This window comes from Protopterus annectens, chromosome 2.part0 (genome assembly GCF_019279795.1).
Source record: "Protopterus annectens isolate FY-2018-M chromosome 2.part0, PAN1.0, whole genome shotgun sequence".
NCBI classification, from domain to species: domain Eukaryota; kingdom Metazoa; phylum Chordata; order Ceratodontiformes; family Protopteridae; genus Protopterus; species Protopterus annectens.
In genome coordinates, this window is record NC_056728.1 from 220,268,415 (window position 1) to 220,287,913 (window position 19,499).

The 19,499-nt window shown below is 45.6% G+C and overlaps 1 protein-coding gene across 1 annotated transcript in view; it reads right to left on the minus strand.

The window, feature by feature from the left end:
* RFTN2 (raftlin family member 2) overlaps nt 1–19,499 on the minus strand; it is a 1,293,449-nt gene that overhangs the window by 930,299 nt on the left and 343,651 nt on the right. The window lies entirely within an intron of this gene.

Consider the following 19,499-nt stretch of genomic DNA (forward strand, 5'->3'; position numbering starts at 1 on the left):
GAGGATGAGTGAGAAGGTTCAAACAGGGAAGATGTCAGTTTGGACAACACAAAATTTAAATCCCAAGAAGCCACAGGTTCTTGAAGAGGTGGCCTCAACAGAGTGGCTCCTTTCAAAAAGGTCTTGCATAGCTTATGAGTCATTAAATTGGTGTCTGGAAATCATAAATGGAAATAAGAAATAGCCGCCAATTGAACTCTGATAGTGGCAGTGGCAGATCCTTGCTGAAAAAGCTCGGAGAGAAATTCCAAAATTACAGGGATAGAAGCAGTGTAGGGATCTACATTCATTTTCTGTGCCCAAATAGAAAATAATTTCCATTTATTGCCATACAGTCCCCTAGTTGAAGGTTTATGGGAGGGCATAAGGATATGTGACACTGAGGCAGATACATTGTGAAGCCTGACTAGGGATGGAACTGGAGCAGCTACGCTGTCAATTTCAGGGTGTGGATTAGGGATGTAGCGAACCTGACATAGGTTCATAGGTTCATAGGTTTATACTAGGCTATCTGCCCTAAGGCATTTATAAGCCTACAGCCTAGCCCATTTTTTTTAAACACCCACCCTTATATGAAAAAAAATACTGTGCCCATTTGTTTGTGTGCCTCTGTCCAGCAGTGACAGAAGATGATTCGGGGTAAACCTACGATCTCCCATCCACAGGTCTAGATTTCTCTTGAACAGAGTCAGGTGTGCTGGCCCTCCTCATGGACCGGGATTTTATTCCACAGCATAGGGAGACATGTGAGTCAAAAGATCTGGAGCTGGCTCCAGAATCCAAGGATCATCCAGGAGAAGAGGCTCGAGGAAGGGGAACCAAACCTGACAAGGCCAGTAAGGAGCAATTAGAATTAACTTGCATCCCAGTGGTCTGGCTTTCTAAATCACTTTGGAAATTAGAGGAAATGGAGGAAAAGTATACAGAAGACCCAGGGGCCAATCGTGAGTTAGAGCGTCTCTGGGTGTCTCCCCCGGAGGGGGAATGAGGGAAAAATAGCTGCTGCATTTGGCATTGACTGGGCTGGCAAAAAGGTCGCAGCAAGCCTGTCCCCATTTGCAGAAAATTTGTTCCGCTGTTTCGTGTTTCAGAGACCACTCGTGAGGCAGTAGGATCGCCCAACTGAGCTTGTCGGCTATCATGTTGGTCGTCCCTGAGATGTGCGTTGCTACCAGAAAGCGCTGGGAAGAAATTGCCCATTCCCAAACTCGCATGGCCTCTTGACAGAGTGGGTAAGACCTGGTACCGCCCTGTTTGTTGATATACCAAACTACCGACATGTTGTCTGTTTGTATCGCAATAGTCCCTAAAAGAAGAAGGTCTTGAAGTGCTTGCAACACCAGGAGCACCGCCCTCATCTCCAGAACACTGATATGCAGGTGAACCTCGTATTCTTGCCATGTGCCTTGGACAGTCCTGCCGAGATAATGCCCCCCCACCCGATCTGGGAGTCATCAGTGGTCACAGTGGCAACGGGTTGGGCAGGAGCCCGTCGTCAACTGGTTGGGTGCTATCCACCAAAGGAGGCCCTCCTTGCATGATTCCATCAGCAGAATAGGGTGATTCAGCAGAAGATATTGGAAGGACCATTGGGAAAACAGAAGCCACTAGAGAACTCTCATGTGCAGCCTGGCTAATGGTATTAATAGGATGGTGGATGCCATAGTCCCGAGGAGCTGGAGAACCCACTTTGCTTTGACCTTCCTCAATGGGAGAAAACACTGAATATGAAAGATTAAATTTTGTGCCCTTTCGATGGGAAGACAAGCTGTCATGTTCACTGTGTCTTCCTCTGCGCCTATAAAGTTCACAGAATGAGAGGGCAATAATGCAGATTTTTCCCAATTTATGGAGATCCCTAATTGAGCACAAAGTTGAATAGTGGCGTCCCTGTTTTGAAGAAGTAAATGCCTGGCGGGAGCAGTCAGGAGCCAGTCGTCCAAGTACGGAAACACCTGGAATCCTTGACGTCTCAGGTGAGCTGTCACTACTGCCATGCATTTGGCGAACACCCTGGGGCTGTGGTGAGACCAAAGGGCAGAGCATGAAACTGATAGTGACTGGCTCCCAGCCGGAAGCGTATATGGCTCCTGGATGCCTTGTCCATTTTTATATGGTAGTAGGCATCCTGGAGATCTATTGAGCACATCCAATAGTCTTTCCCTAACAAAGGGAGTATCAACTGCAGTGTTACCATCCGAAACCTGTCCTTCCTCATGGATTCATTTAATCGGCTGAGGTCCAATACTGGCCTCCAGTCTCCTGTTTGTTTTGGGACTAAAAAGAACCTGGAGTAAGTTCTGGATCCTATCTGGTCTCCTGGGACGGGTTGGATGACTCTTTTGAAGAGCAACTTGTTGATCTCCACAGTTGCCTGATCCCTGAGATTGGGTGGTACATCTGGGATCTTCTTGGGAACAAATGGTGGAAGGGAAAACGGTATGATATAGCCTCTGGTAACAACTCTTTGTACCCACTTGTCTTGGGTTATACGCAGCCAGGCTTCTGGATACAAAGAAATGCAACCCCAACCGGCCCGAGAGAAATGCAGTCGGGCCCCATATCAGGAACGCTGATAAGGCCATCCCCAAAAGGAATCACAACCTTGTTGGTATTGCAAACCACCCCTGCCTCTAGGGCGACGTCTCCCATTTCCTCCTCCTCCTCTGCCTCTGAAGGAGGGTTTACCCTGTGTGTCCAGAAAGACCCTCTGGGACTTCTTTAACCACATTTTACCACCCCTTTAACCTTTAGGGTATGGTCTAGAGGGAACTGTAAAATGTACTCCCACGGCAGACAGCGTCTTTCTTTCTTGTGTGTCCTTCACCTTAGTGAGTGTGTCCTTCACCTTAGATCCAAACAATGAGGAACCATCAAAAGGGGCGTTGGTGAAAGTGGATTTGAACAGTTCTGCAAAATTACACAAGCGCATCCAGGAGTGACGCCTTAGGGCAACTCCTGAAGCCGCTGCTCTACTCGCTCTATCAGCCGCATAAGAAATAAGCAACATGCAGGAGTTAACTATAGAATTTAGGGTGGACAACTGAGCAGAAATCTTGTCAGGGACTCCCTCAGTACATCTACCCTGTATAGAATCTCCCAACTCCTTAAGGAGAACCCTCTGCAATTGCGTGAAGTGAGATAGTTCAATGATCGAAGAGTAAAAGCTGCTGAACTAAAGACACACTTCCCATACCTGTCCATCTATCGAGACTCCTTATTCGGCGGATGGACAGAAGAAGAAATCTCAGCAAGCTCCTTCTTAGTGGCCGCTGCCACCAACATGGCATCTACGGGGACACCTTTGGACAAAAATTCTTTATCTGAAGGGGCAGAAAGAAAGCTGTTGGGTCTCCTAGGGGCAGGCTCCACAGCATCGGGAGTATCCCACACACTTCGACTAACTAAATTCATCAGTTCATCAAAAGGTGGAGACACCCAAGAGGCAGAAGGTTGAGACCTGAAAGCCTTCAGGTACACCGACTCCTCATCAGAAGGGTTAACAGTGGGCCAGCCGAACCTCTGCTTAAGGATCTCCAGGATGTCTACGAAGGAGACATCATCAGAGGACGACTTGGGGGACCCTTCTGACTCCTTGAGGTCAGTGTCAGATGTCAAAGACTCATCCTGGGAGTCAACATGCTTCCTCTTGCATGTTTTCTTCCTGGGGGGCTCCTCAGAAGGACATTTGGTGGAGGTCAAGGAAGAGTGGGGGCCACCAGTCGGTGGCTCCTGAGGCTGAGGGTCTCTGCTGTCTCTGTAGAGACTAGGGGCTGAGACCTAAGTGGGTGCTCTAGGGGGAAGAGTGCTGGTACCCTTGGTGGCAATTTGTGACTTGGACAGTGCGCTCCTCGTCATCTCGAATGCCGACCTCTCTGGCTCTGAGGACCTCTCCCGCTCTGAAGAGACCGAGGATGCCATCGGCGTCAGAGTTATCGGCACCAAGATAGATGTAGGGTTTGAATTCACCCTAGTCGAAGCGCTGAGAGGGAGACTCGGAACCAAAGCAGACCGATTCCAACCTTCCCTGTTGGCGCCGACTGGAGAGCTTCGGCCCCTGGACACAATGGACAAAACCAAAGGTGTCGAAGCAGAGCTTGGCTCCGAAGCAACCGCAAGTGGAGCTGGAGCTGAGGGTTCCAGCAATGGCACCAAGTCCTCCGACTCTGAAAAACCAGCTTGGCTCTCAGGAGGAATTCCAATCGAGGGTATAACAGGTTTCATAGGCTCCGGAACCAACTGGGTCGGAGTCGACAACAATTTAGATAGAGCAGACGACTTCAGCAGTCTCAGGACCACCCTCTACACATCTTCATCTAAAAGGCTCCTGGAAGACCTGGAGGACATAGTTGGGGATCTTGATCTTGGAGGAATAGCAGGTTCCATAAATTCAGCGGTCAGCTCAGATAAACTAGGATCCGACCCTGTCACCACAATGTTGCTCTCAGTTGGCTCCGAAGGCAGTGGAGCCAATGAGGCCGATTTTGCCACTTTAGGAGGCGGCTCCAAGACACCAGCCAGTGCCGGAAAAGGTCTTTTCGAAGACTTAGACTTTGCAGACTTAGTGGACTTGGAAAAAGAGGAAGAGCTAGACAAGGCTTCCTCAAAAGAAGGCTTTAACCGACCCTTTAGAATTAGCTTGTTCCTCCTCTCCTGTAACACTCTAAGGGAGAAGGCATGACAAAACAAGCAAGTCTCTTGCAAATGGATGGCCCCTAAGCAATAGACACATAGACCATGACCATCCGTCAATGACATTTTTTTGGGAGCACTTCATGCATTTCTTGAAGCCCGAAGGCTTGTGCTCCTTAACCTCTTTAGACATACACACAGATGAAAGGAAAAGAGAAGTAAAAGGGAGGACTAGGTCCTCTAACTTAAACGGGCCTAGCCCTGAAGGAGGAAGAAACACCACGAGGACTAGATCCTCTAATTAAAACGACCTAGTCCAGACAGGAAAGGGACAGCTAGGTCTTCTAACTTAAACAGACCAGCGAAAATTCACACACACACAGAAAATCCTTTCACACAGAAAAACCTTGAATCTGTTAAAGATTAACAGAGGAAGTTGGAACTGGAATTTCGAACAATGAACTCCACAACCGTAAGAATGAACACCAGCTGATAACCGCCAAAACACAAAACTGCTCTACAAAATTGTAGAATGGAAAAAAAACGCTAGTGTTATCAAGCTATCCGCACTAACCATAAGTAAGAAACTGGTACACAGGATACCTCAAAGCACATTAACACATTAACATTAACAGGCCCAAGGCCCATGCTTGCACCAAAGGGTGCAAAGGAGCTAATTACCTAAGAATTAGTAACCTACACTAACAAATACTAATGCAACAATTGCACTAAACTAATATATCTTTGACCAAGATTTTAAACAATGTAAGCAAGAAAAAAGTTAACACTTAGCAAGAGCCAAGAGAAGCACAACCAAACTCGTCGACGTGGCAAACGAGATCTGGGGTTTGTACTGGTGCACTATGGGATACCTACTTAGCCACGAGCCAACCAGAAGTCTTCGAGCTTATATATTGGCCGAGTCGGAGCTGAGGATTGGCTCCAAACCTATAAGTAAGAATGAAGCTGAGGTTGGACTACACAACATATAGTGTTATCCTGGATGGCCACAGACTGCATCACCACATTCTGCTGTCCAGGAGTAGCCAAAATCATGACCAACGTGCAGCACTATGGGCTGACCTAGTCACAGCAGTGAACCAAGCTGGCCAACAGAACAGGACCTACAAGCAGGTCTGACACTGGGCCGCAGATATAGTCAATGCTGCACAGCAAAAAACAGCTGCTGCGGCCAGGGACCGTACTGCCACCGGTGAAGGGCCTGCAACAATATAACCACTCTCTGCCACAGAGGAGTTCCTTGTGAACCTGGGATCAGCCACCAGCTCCCAGCCATCTATCACCCCATACATCCTGGAGGTGGGTGCAACAGCATCTACATCAGAGGAGTGTCAAGGTAAGCTTACTGTGTTCATCAGTGTAATATTGTATTAGTCATTGTGGCACGCTCTGCATACCAGTACACAAGTGTGAGGTCTATCTGCATTGGGGGGTTGATTTTAATGCACAGTTGTGTACACATACTCAGAATGTCAGCAATGTAGGCAGTAACACATTAGCTACTGTACATGTGGATATACTCACATATTACCTTATAACAATGCAACATGTGGTATTGCTGACAATACCACTCCCTCACATTTTCATAGGTACGTCAGGTGTGGCTGGAGTCTGAGATCCTGTACCTGTTAAGTGTGATACTGTTGATTGACAGATCGTATATACCTTAAGAATGTTAAGGGCTGCCATGTTGCCCTAGGCACAACTGTTATACTTAACCCAAGTAGAATAGTTGTATGTTATATTTCAGAGCAGTTAACTGATGTGCATAGAATGGGTAATCACAGCTGTGTATTTGCAGAAACATTAACACATTTGCACTTACTGTTAAAAAGGACTATGCAGCATGCTATACAGGAGGCAATCACTCCAAGATGCCTATTCACACACAATAGGAAGATGGTACAAACCTGAGGCACGGATGCTACAATGGGCAAATTATGCACAAGACAGGTGCACTGGGATTAGGTGTAGGTCTATGAGATACACTGCCATATTGCTTATCTCACAGGTGTATTGTACTGGCAACATTAGCGGGATGTAGCTGCAGTGCATGTTATGCAGGGGCTGTCTTGCATGTGTATGTTGTTGTGTGTTTGTCTGTTATGCATGGGATCAGAAATAAAATGTGGGATGTGTAATTCAGTTGTGGCTCCTCATCTGTATGTGTCTGTGTGGATTACCATGTCCCCCTCACAACCTGATGTCAGTGTCTCATTGGACTCTGATGATGATGGTAGCCATAGTGAGGCACAGGTGGGGCTGTTGGGGGCTGAATCTGTCTCAGGGGTTGACATCCCACTTCCTCCCCCAATTGTTTCCACACACAGTCAGTATGCTCACACATACCAAGTCCCAAGGTCACAGATACTGGACAGTCAGAGGGTGGTGACACTGAACAGGACAGTGTGGCAACTATGGCATCAGTGGGTGCAGACACTAGCCATAGCCAGAGAGCTGTCGAGGTCCCAAACAGGCAGATTGATAGAGGTTTTCGAAGGAGGACTGCTGCCCATCCACCACCTGTCAAGGAAGTCACATCATGGGTAACTTGATGCATGTTCCGGTCCATGACAGAGGCACAGGCACGTTCCGAATGTGACACCAGATGGATGCTCAGGATTATGGATGTGGCACAGTCTGAAATCCATGACTGCCTCCCCTGCATTGGTGAAGTCATGGATCGTTTCACTGATGTAGTGGACAGATGGTGGGCTGAGACAGTGTCAGTCTTTCACCGGACACTGTCTGTGCTGGAACATCTGGTTCGAGTAGGGCAATGGACACATGGATGTAGGTCAGCAAATCTATCTGCTGAGACTCCACGTGGCCGTGCAAACTCATGCTCCTGTAGTGGCACTACCTGCAGCACTACAGAAGGATGTGTGATGTGCACACCAAGACGTGGCAGAGCATGGGCAAGTGGTCCTGGGTGGTCCCATGGGGGACACGGGCCCAGCAGACACCAGTCACAGTCAGCTACTAGCACCGCATCTGACCCTGGACATGGTGGTGCAAGTGCCACTCCTGGCAGAGCCAGTTCACGTGTTCGTGGCCAGACACGGTGAAGTGTCCACTCTGCCATGTATGGTCCACAGCTGTCCAACATTCACACATGTAGGGCTAGCACTGGGCTTGACCGTGTACATGCACACCTTCAAACATCACTGTCACATGCAGGTCACCAACTATCACACACGTCACCACTCCATGGCCCATCTAACCAGCACCCCTTCCTGATTCGCACACATGCTGTCAACTGTTTGGCACCCCACCACCACACCCTGTGCATGTGATGATACTTGTGCCACATCCCTGCCCACCATGCCAACGATGCAGGGACATGCAATTATGTGTCTGATGCTTAGGGTGATATATTACTTTACATGTAGTCATGTAGTGCGGTATTGTTATGCCATGGCAGGTGTTGTGGGCCATGACAGATGCTGTATGCTGGCATGTGTCATTACTACACATCAAACTTTGTGTATCTTTGTTGCATGATGTTAGACTAGTGGTAGTGTTACAGAGTTACAGGTGTCTCACAGACCTGTGTATGTTTCTGTTCTGGCGATTTGAGTGGATAAGCTATGGAGACTTGGTGGCAATACAGCAGCATGGGATGGTATGGCAGTACAGCAAAAATATGACATTGGCAAGGTACGGCTGTATACGTGCGTGGTTACCTAGGTGCATACTTGTCGAACGGTGTGTCAGGGACAATGGAGGCAGTCAGCGTAATCATGCATGCATACCCTGTGACAAGGTATGTTACCCTTGATACGTGTCACCTGGGTGTTCCATACATACAAATGTAGGTGGTGGCAGACAGCATTTATGCTTAGGTAGATGTGGGCTATTTAAAGCAAGCAGCTAGTCACGTGAAGTAAATGCATGACCATTGCACATAAATAGCCTCTATGGCCATATGTGTACTGCTGCAAGGGAATGTATTTGTAAAAACACACACACACACACACTTGGCTTAATATGAGATTAGAAAAAGAAGTTATGTCCTTACCATAACGTTCCATGTGGAGTGTTCATCTCGCCTTGGTTATTACACATGGGTTCGGAGCCGCCCGACTGCAAGCTCTGCATCGAGAAGAAGCTCGAGGACATCTAATACCCACAATCCCCCTCTGCCTTTACCTCAGATCTAGTTTGCAAGCAAACCAGACAACAATCACGCATACATGTCAAACTATATACATAATTACATATATACAAACATACCAAGGGTATGATAGTAACACTAACACTGCAACAGCAGAAGGAGAATACTCCAGACCAGGCACCAAATCAACGTTCTTCCTAAGGGTGGGAGGGTGGGAGGAACCAAGGCGAGATGAACACTCCACATGGAACGTTATGGTAAGGACATAACTTCTTTATGTGAGAGTGTTCAATCTCGCTTTGTTCTTACACATGGGTAGCGCCCCTAGCTCCATGATCCTGAGGAACTCAAGGAGAACGTTCTTGAGCACAGTGGAACCAAAGGTTGCCCTATCCCTAGAAACCCTGTCCACTTTGTAATGAGATATAAATGTATGTGGTTTAGCCCAAGTAGCAGCACAAATGATGTCTAAAGGTAAACGAGCTGCATGAGCCAAAGATGTAGAAATTGATCTGGTAGAATGTCCTCTGGGTTTTGCTGATAATGTTTGATCAGAATTTTCATAAACATAAATGATACAATCAGTTAGCCACTTAGAAAGAGTTTGTTAACTGCAAGACCCTTTCTGCTGTCAGCAAAAGCTATAAATAGCTGATCAGATTTCCTGTGATCTTTTGTTCTATCCAAATAAAATCTGAGTTGTCTATGGACATCCAGTTTGTGCAACATATACTCTAATTTATTAGAGTGGTCTTTAAAGAAGGTGGGTAATTCAATGGACTGATTAATATTACTAGCAGAACAAACTTTGGGAAGAAAGGATGGATTAGTGCAGGATACTCTGTCAGAATGAAAAATTAAATAGGGATGTTTGACCGAAAGGGCCTGCAGCTCAGACACCGATGTAATAGCCACTAGAAATAATGTTTTCCATGACAAAATTTCAAAGTGCAACTTGAAGCTGGTTCAAAGGGTGGTAGCATCAATTTAGAGAGCAATAAATTTAAATTCCACGGTGATGTCGGGCTGACTGGTGGTCTGATATGAAAGGAACCTTTTAAAAGGCTTTACAAAGTCTGTGAGCCATAATAGGTGCACCACTTTCTTCTATATGATAGTTAGAAATGGCAGCCAACTGTACTCTTAAGCCGGAGAAGCTCCTTCCTGAAATAATTCGTCAGAAATTCTAAGACCTTATTCAACGGAGCTGTAACAGGGTCCAACTGATGTGACTCCAGAAGACAAAACGCTTCCATTTACTGGTATAAGTCTTTGTAGTGGAAACTTTATGAGAAGCTACCAAAATATCTTGAACCGCATGTAAGGGAATTGACCTGGCTAAGGGAGCAGCCAAGCTGCTAGATGGAGAGATTCAGGGATGGGTGAGGAACTCCTGACGAGTGAGTCAGTAGATCTGGCTCTGGGTCCAGCATCCAAGGTCCCCAACGCGTGATGCAAGAGAGAGGGGAACCAAATTTGACGAGGCCAGAACGGAGCAATGAGAATTATAGTCCTCTGAAGGTTGTTTGCTTTCTGTAGAAACTTTGCAATCAGGGAAATGGAGGAAAAGCATATAGGAGACCCCTTGGGACTTCCCCTGAGGGGTAATAGGGCAAAGTAGCTCCTGCATTTGGCGTTCATTGGAGACGCAAACAGAGGCCCCATTTTTGAAAAATCTTTCCGCAACTGACTGTTTGAGGGACCACTCGTGAGGCAATAGTATTGCCCTGCTCAGCCTGTCGGCTATGACGTTGGATGACCGGGATGGCATCAGAAAGCGACCGTGGACTCTGCCCATTGCCAAATTCTCATGGCCTCTGCATAGTTGGTAGGACCTGGTTCCCCCTTGCTTGTTTATGTACCAGACTACGGACATGTTGTCTGTCTGAACTGCAATGGTCCCTGGAGGAAGAAGGGGAGCAAAGTGTTGCAACGCCAAAACACTGCCCTCAACTCCAGAACATTGATGTGCAGATTGTACTCCAGATTGGTCCATTCGCCTTGGACTGTCTGTCCCTGAAAGATGCCCCCACCCTATCAGGTAGCACAAATGGTCTTCCGGATAGGTTGCAAGTCTGTAACCACCACATTAGGTGTGATTTGCATGTTATCAAAATTTCGTGAGTCAGTGGAAGTTGTTGGAATGACCATTGTGCAAATAGAAGCCATTGTAGCACTCTCATGTGCAGTCTTCCCAATGGTATTGCTATGAGAGAAGCTGCCATGAGACCCAAAACTTTCAGAACAATTTTTGCTGGGGATTTTCTGGACAGCAGAAGGGAAATGTTGAATTGAAGTGCTAGTATTCTTTCTGTCGGAAGTTTTAGAACTAACTGACGCTGCATCCAATTCCGCTCCTATAAATAAGATATGCTGTGATGGCTGTAGCAAAGATTTTTCAAATTTACTGAAATGCCAAGGTGTGTACAAAGTTGTAGGAGTAATCCCTGGCTTGTATCAGTTGACGCCTGGTGGTGGCAGACAGGAGCCAGTCGTCCAGATACGGAAACATCTGGAATCCTAGGCCTCAGATGAGATGCTGCCATGCATTTGGTGAAGACCCTGGGGCTGTGGTCAGGCCAAAGGGCAGGGCTGATAGTGACTGGCTCCCAGCCGGGCGCAAGTGATCTCTGGACGACCTGGCCATTTTGATGTGGTAGTATGCGTCCTTCAGATCTACATCCAGTCGCCCTTCCGTAAGAATGGAAGGATCGATTGAGCGTGACCATTCGAACTTTTCCTTCTTGACAAAGGTGTTGAGATGACTTAGGTCCAGAATTGGCCTCCAGTCCCCTGTTTCTTTGGAACTAAAGAACCTTGAGTAAGTTCAATCCTATTTGGTCCGCTGGGACTGGTTGGATGACTCTTTTTCTAGCAGCTTTGAAATTTCTGTAGCTGCTGGGTCAGATGGGGTGGTACATCTGGGAGTTTTTCTTTGGAATGGGGTGGATAGAAATGGGATTTTGTAACCTCTGGTAACAACGCTTTTACCCAATTGTCTGAAGAAAGGTTTTGCCAGGCCTGAGGGTATAAAGCTAGCCCCCCGACTGCCTCCAGAGCAGGACAGTCGGGCCTCCTCTCAGGAGTGCTGAAAAGGTTTGCCAGGAGGTTATCCCTGTCACCTTGGTTTTGCCCCTCTGTCGCCCCAGGGCTGCCTTCCACCTCTGCCCCCTCTGCCTCTAGAGGGGCATCACCCTGTGTGTTTGGAAAAAGATCCTTGGGGTTTCGAAATTTCCCCTACGTTGCCCCTTGGGGTACGGGTCTGAAGGGTGGAAAACGGACTCCGACAGCAGACAGAGTCTTTCCCTCCTGTTCACACCGGTAAGGGTCTCCTTTATTTTAGGGCCAAAAGTGTGGCTCCATCAAATGTAGTAAAGGAAGACTTGAAGGCTCGAACATAAGCGCATCCAGGATTGCCTACGAAGAGCAATCGCTGAAGCTTCTGCCCTACTCGATCCTTCGCTGCATAGGATATCAGCCTCATGGACGAAGTTCACAATGGACGTAAGGGTGTTGAGATGCGCTGTAACTTTCTCTGAGACAGCGGCATCTGTAGCACCCTGGAGGGTATCTCCGAACTCTTTGACTAGATCCCTCTGTAAACGTGTAAAATGGGTCAAATAGTTCAGGGCAGAGAAAGCCGCTGAACTGAAAATGCGCTTCCCATATCTGTCCATGGTCCTAGAATCTTTGTTAGGCGGATGGACAGATGAGGAAGACTCCGACATCTCCTTTTCGTGGCGCTGCCACCACCATGGCATCTACTAGAACTCATTTGGTAATGTAAGCTTTGGCCTGTGGTGCCGTGATGTACTTATTTGGCGTCCTAGGGAGAGGTTCCACCGTGTCAGGAGTCTCCCACGCCTTCGAGCAATTAATTCCATTAACTCATCAAAGGGCGGAGTGACCCAGGAGGAGGAAGGGCGGCACCAAATGCCTTCAGCAAAACTGACTCATCCTCAGAAGGGGAGGGCTTGCCAGTCACCTCTCTGTTTAAGGATCTCCAAGATGTCAGAAAAGAGACATCCTCTGAAGGTGACTTAGGGGACCCTTCTGACTCATCTAAGTCAGTATCAGATGTCAAGGATTCTTGTGGAGAATCCAAGTGTCTCCTCTTACACAGTCTTTTCCTAGGAACTTCTTCGGGGAGCATCCAAGAAGCCTCCGAGGAAGAGGGGCACCTCCAGGGGTGGCTGAGACACTGGTGCCGGCGCTGGGGCGTGGCCGTGGGTGCAGAGGAGGATAACGGTCCTTGTGGGAGGAGAAGCTGTACCTGCTGATGTGGTTGTCTGGGTAGACAACACCTTCCTCATGAGGTCGAAGGCCCCGGGTCCCGAGGTATCTCCCGGTTCAAGAAATGGGAAGAATCCTCACAGGAGCCGAAGGCAGCACGACCCGAGGACGGAACCGAATCGATCCGTGCGAGGCCCGAGGGAGAGTCGAGGACAGATCTGCGAGACTCCCGCACCGGATCGGATGGCGGTTCTGGCACCGAGGGCTCCACAATCATCAGGTCAGCTTCTTCCGGCTCCGAAGACTGAACAGGTCTCGGAGGAGGAACAGATGGAGATAGTGGCAGGCCTTCAAGTCTCGACATCAACTGAGAGGATGCTCCATAAGTTTCTGCACCACCGGTCCACGCGGGTCGGAAAAGGGCTCTAGAGAAGAACAGTCGAAGGCCGAGACGTCCACGCCGGTGTCGAAAGGGTTTCTAGAAGACGAAGCCAGTGGATCAAGACGAGCTGACCTCAACAGAGTCGGTGGAGGCTGAGCCGGGCCACGGTTCCAAGACTCGAAACTGCCAACAGTTGAACACGAGCTCGGAGCCGATGACTTTGGCTCCGCTTCCCTTGACCTCGAAGACTTGGATGCCTGGTCTGAAGCATCCAAAGCCTCCTGGAAAGAGGGTTTCAGCAATCCTCTATCCATCAGTTTCCTCGCCTATCTGTCATGACCCTCCCACTAAAAGAGTGACAAATAGAGCAGTCCTCTTGTAAGTGGAGAGGGCCAAGACAGTAGACACAGGAACTGTGGTTGTCTGTGACCGACATTTTTTGGCCACACTGACAACGTTTAAAACCAGATTTCATCTTTTCAGACATATTAACAAATGAGAAGACAGTCCAGTCCAGTAAAAAGTCCAATCCAGTAATAATGTCAAACCGGGAATAAGAGTCTGTTTGATAAAAGCTAAAACAAGACTACCAAAGTTTTAGTCAAAGAAGTCAACCAAGTCTAATCCAGTAATAACTGCCAAAAAGCAAGACTACAATAAGTTTTAGTCACAAGTCCAAGAAGGGTAGGCCCAAACTCTAACTCGAAAGTTAACAAATTAACTTATTCTAAGTATCGAGAATTCCTGACACTCACACACCTACTCTTACTTAAGTAACTAGATTTAAAGAAATTTTCTGAAAATTAGTACAGAATAGATAAAAATCTTATCTGAACAGCCTCGAGCTAGTCTCCAGCGATGCGATGCAGCAGCAAACTAGATCTGAGGTAAAGGCAGAGGATTGTGGGTATTAGATGTCCTCGACGATGCAGAGCTTGCAGTCGCCGCACGGACGCAGGATCGATCGGCCAACCCATGTGTAAGAACAAAGGCGAGATTGAACACTCTCACATCCCCTATCTATCTAGTAGCATGCACTATCACACAAAGTTCTGATCACATGCGCCACGGAGCTTACCTATTAGACTGTCAGCCAGTGCTGTTAAGGTGGATGACATCAACAGGCTTTGTAAAGGAGGACAATGGAGAGGCTGGCAAGTAGTCACAAGGCCTTAAAATGTATAACCACTGCACAGACATAGGCCATACAGGAATGTCCTCATTTCTGCAAGGGGATATATTTACACACACACAGAGCAAGTTGCCTGTTGTGAGATTAGAACCCCTTCCTATCTAGGTAGAATACATCACAGTGCAAAGTTCTGATTGAATGCGCCATGGAACTTATCTATTATTAAACTGTCAGACAGTGCTGGTAAGGTGGATGACATCCCCAGGCCTTGTAAAGGAGGGCAATGGAGAGGCTGGCAAATAGTCACAGGACCATAAAATGAATAACCATTGCACAGACATAGGTCAGATGGGTATGTCTGTACTGGTGTAGGGGATATATCTACACACACACACACACACACACACACACACACACACACACACACACACACACACACACACACACACACACACACACACACACAAACACAAAGAAGGTGGCTGATATGGGATTAGAACCTCTACCTACTATTACACACTACAGCTTACAGCACTTACTGCACGTGCCACAGGTTATATCTGTTGTACATGGGGATGCAGCCACAGTACTTTTGGACTATGCAAAGTGGCCTTGTATTACTCAGCATGTGTGGCCTGCTGAGTGACCCTGCTTTATGCTGTGACTGTACCTAGTGTCCTAGCAGTAGGATACCTGCTAATACCCCTGCTATGTGTGTGCAGTAACCAGTACCGCCATGTCTGGCCAGTTGCAGTTTGGTAGGTGGACAACTGGCCAGTGACAACATGGCATGTCCAAGTCCTGCATTGCAAACAATGCACATTACAACACCTGTTCACTGGTGTCTGTCTACAGGGTGACATTCCACAGGCACAGGGTTCTGTGAATGAGTGTGTGTATTCTGTCGTTATGCAGCCTTGTTCTGTTACCATCAGACAACTGTTATGTGTGTAGGTGCAGATAACCCCAGCATTTTGCATGTAAGTAGTGACATTCGTACAGCCCCGCACACATATACACGTGTATATATATATATATATATATATATATATATATATATATATATATATCTACAGTGGATATAAAAGATGTACACACACCTGTTAAAATGCTAAGTTTATGTGATATAAAAAAATCAGACCACAGTAAATCATTTCAAAACTTTTCCCACCTTTAATGTGACCTACAACCTGTACAATTCAATTGAAAAAACAAACAAATCTGTTAGGGGAAAAAATATAAAAAATAAAAAATGTACAATAAGCTGGTTGCATAAGTATGCACACCCGTAAACTAATACTTTGTTGAAGCACCTTTTGAGTTAATTACAGCATTCAGTCTTCTTGGGTACACACCTGTCATCAATTAACTCTGATTAATCCCAAATAAAATAACGAAAAGCCCAAGCCAAGCAGCAGGATATTTCAAAGTGCAGCCACAAAAGGCTCAATCCAGTAGGTCCAAACAAGGAATTTATTGAATGAATATGATAAGCACTTTCATCCTGAAATCTTCAGAACTTCATCAGAAAGTTAATTACACAATTCAAATAGAATTTATACTACAGATTAAAAATGTCATATCATATTTTACATGATTTTTATTGTATTTCTTGTTGTGTTTGTATATAGTAATACTGCTTTTAGTGTGTTTTTTTCTTTAAGGGGGTGTGTCATTTATACTAAATGAAATAATTGATATGACGTTTTTAATCTCTAGTACAAATTCTGTTTGAATTGTGTAATTAACTATCTGATGAAGTTCTGAAGATTTCAGGATGAAAGCGCTTATCTTATTCATTCAATAAATTCCTTGTTTGGACCTACTGGATTGAGCCTTTTGTGACTGCAATTTGAAAGGGGCATATCCTGCTGCTTGGGCTTTTCATTATTTTGGACAGTTTACTTGTTTAACCCCAAATAAAGTTCAGCTGTCCTAGTAGGATTTTCCAAACATTTACTCAGTTGCCTGCTACAGCAAAAGCCATGGTTCACAGAGAGCTTACAACGCATCAAGGGATCTCATTGTTGAAAGGTATCAGTCAGAAGGGTACAAAAAAACTTCCACAGCATTGGATATACCATGGAACACAGTGAAGGCAGTCATCAAAAAGTGGAAAAAATATGGGACAGCAGCGACGTTGCAAAGAACTGGACGCCCCTCCAAAACTGATGAAAAGACAAGATGAAAAAATGGTCAGAGAGTCTGCCAAGAGATATACAGCAACACTGAAGGAGCTGCAGGAATTTCTGGCAAGGACTGGTTGTGTACTACATGGGACAACAATCTCCCGTACTCTTCATGTGTCTGGACTATGGGGTAGGGTTGCAAGATGGAAGCCTTTTCTTACACAGAAAAACATCCTGGCCTGGCTAAAATTTGCAAAACAATACATCAAGTCTCCCAAAAGCATGTGGGAAAATGTGTTATGGTCTGATGAGACCAAGGTTTATCTTTATGGCCACAATTCAAAAAGGTACGTTTGGTGGAAAAACAACACTTTGCATCACCAACAGAATACCATGTCCACGGTGAAGCATATTGGTGGCAGTATCATGCTTTGGGGTTGCTTTTCTTCAGCTGGAACTGGGGCTTTAGTCAAGGTGGATGGAATTATGAACAATTCCAAATACCAATCACTTTTGGTCCAAAACCTTCAGGCATCTGCTAGAAAGCTGAAGATGAAGAGGAATTTCACTTTTCAACACGACAATGACCTCAAGCATACATCCAAATCAATAAAAGAATGCCTTCACCAGAAGAAAATTAAAGTTTTGGAATGGCCCAGCCACAGCTCAGACCTAAATCCAATAGAAAATCTGTGGGGTGACCTGAAGAGAGCTGTGCACAAGAGATGCCCTTGCAATCTGACAGATTTGGTGCACCTTGCAAGGAAGAGTGGGTAAATGTTGCCAAGTCAAGATGTGCCATGCTGATAGACTCCTACCCAAGAAGACTGAATGGTGTAATTAAATTTTTATATATATATATATATATTTATATATATATATATATATATATATATATATATATATATATATATATATATATATATATATATATATATATATATATATAAGCGCTACAGAATCCTGAAAGCCCCAAATCCTGAAGACAAAATCCAGTACAAGTACATAAACATATTACCCTTCAACTACACTAAGTGCAATCTCGGAGTTGATATATTTAAGTAGCAGGGGGTGCAGTGGGGCTTGCCCCCTGTTTTTACTTGGAGAAGAGTAATATGGTTTGTGTTTTATTTGTATGTACTTGTGCAGGAATATAGTTAAGTGTTGGAAGCCTGTGTGTTTTCAGTATTTTGAGTTTTCAGTATTTTGACCTTTTGATATCTTCGTCTCAGGATTTTGGGCTTTCAGGATTCTGTAGTGCTTTTATATATATATATATATATATATATATATATATATATATATATATATATATATATATATATATATTTATGTGCCACATACTGACAGATAGGGTAATCATGTGTGAGGGGGATACAAGAGACAGATACTTGTACATAGCTCTCTGTATGCACATACATATTTCCACATAGCAGTTCTTTGGGCAGATGAGGTATCAGACATGGGCTCAAGTTAGGTAAGTGTAGTAGCATGCCCAGTGTGACTGTCAGTACATACAAGGTGACTCCAGTCCAGACCTACCTGTACTCCAGTCTGAGATTTTGCGTGCTGCAGGCAATTTCCTGCTGCAACTGATTCCACATCCATCAACTGTATAGATTATAAGAGAATGTACAGAGTTTTGTGTCATATATTTTGTAAGTTTTACATAGCATTGTGATTTTCTGGTAGATTAGTGGCACATCATTATAATTTGAACATTAGGAAATTATGTCAGACATTTGAATTACTAACTCCATTCACACCAGGACATTCATGCTAACTCACAACCTGTATTCTCTGAACTTTCCACATTTCTCTGGCCAATAGTTAAGCCTTCTCCTTATATTTGGGCCTTTCTCCCACTATTTTTCATGGCTTTGTCCAGATTTCCTGCTCTAAGTGGTTGAGAGGTATGATGTGACTAGGGTGCATGATGTAACACCACACACAGTGTCACAGTCTTCACATCTCTCACTGTACATGGTTTTGCAGAATGTCCATCATTCCTCCCCATATGTCTCCTCTGTTCCTCATACAGTTGAGTTTATCCGGTAATATACTACTAAGTGCATTCCACTGAATTATTGTTAAGTATTGACATAATTAAGTGATGGCCTTTACATCCTGCTGCTAATCTGACCTGTTGCAACCTGCTGTAATATTAGCCACCTTCTAGGTTACTCAGAGCATGTATAATGTCTGTAGGTTTCTCCCTCTGTAAACCCCATTTTCTCTGGCTTTGTTCACCTTTCTTGCAGTAACAGATTGCAGCATTTTGACAATCTGTAGGACTCCTACCATACAAGTAACTCACATGAAAAAGTTGTAGGTGCAGCCAGTTTTGAGTTTGAGCCATCACCACCATCAACCATGCTACTAATGTCCTTAGCCCAGTGAGCCACACCAGCCACCAGAAAGTGAGGTTTAATTGGTCACACTATCAAGAGCATACAGACATACCATGTGACCCCTGCAATTTGTGGAAAACAGAACATGTAGCCAGGTTCTTTGTGACAGTCCTGGAATTGTGTGGTCTGCTGCTATATCCTTGCAAACATACTTACTGCAGTTGTATGGGAACACTGATGTGTTGGTGGTAGGGGACTCTGGCATGGATAGTTGGGCATCTGTCCTATGACCGCATTGTTTGGCATTTCCCTTGCATAATGCAGTGGGGTTTCCAGCCATGTGGCCTAATGAATATTATGGGGCACAGAGTACTTCCTGTCCCAAGTAGCTGTTAGTTCTCTGCAAGTAGCCCAGTAGCCCACTCTATTCCCTTGAATACATGCAGCAGGTCTATACATATGCTACCATAGTCTAGAACCCCGTACTTTTGTTGTATAGGAC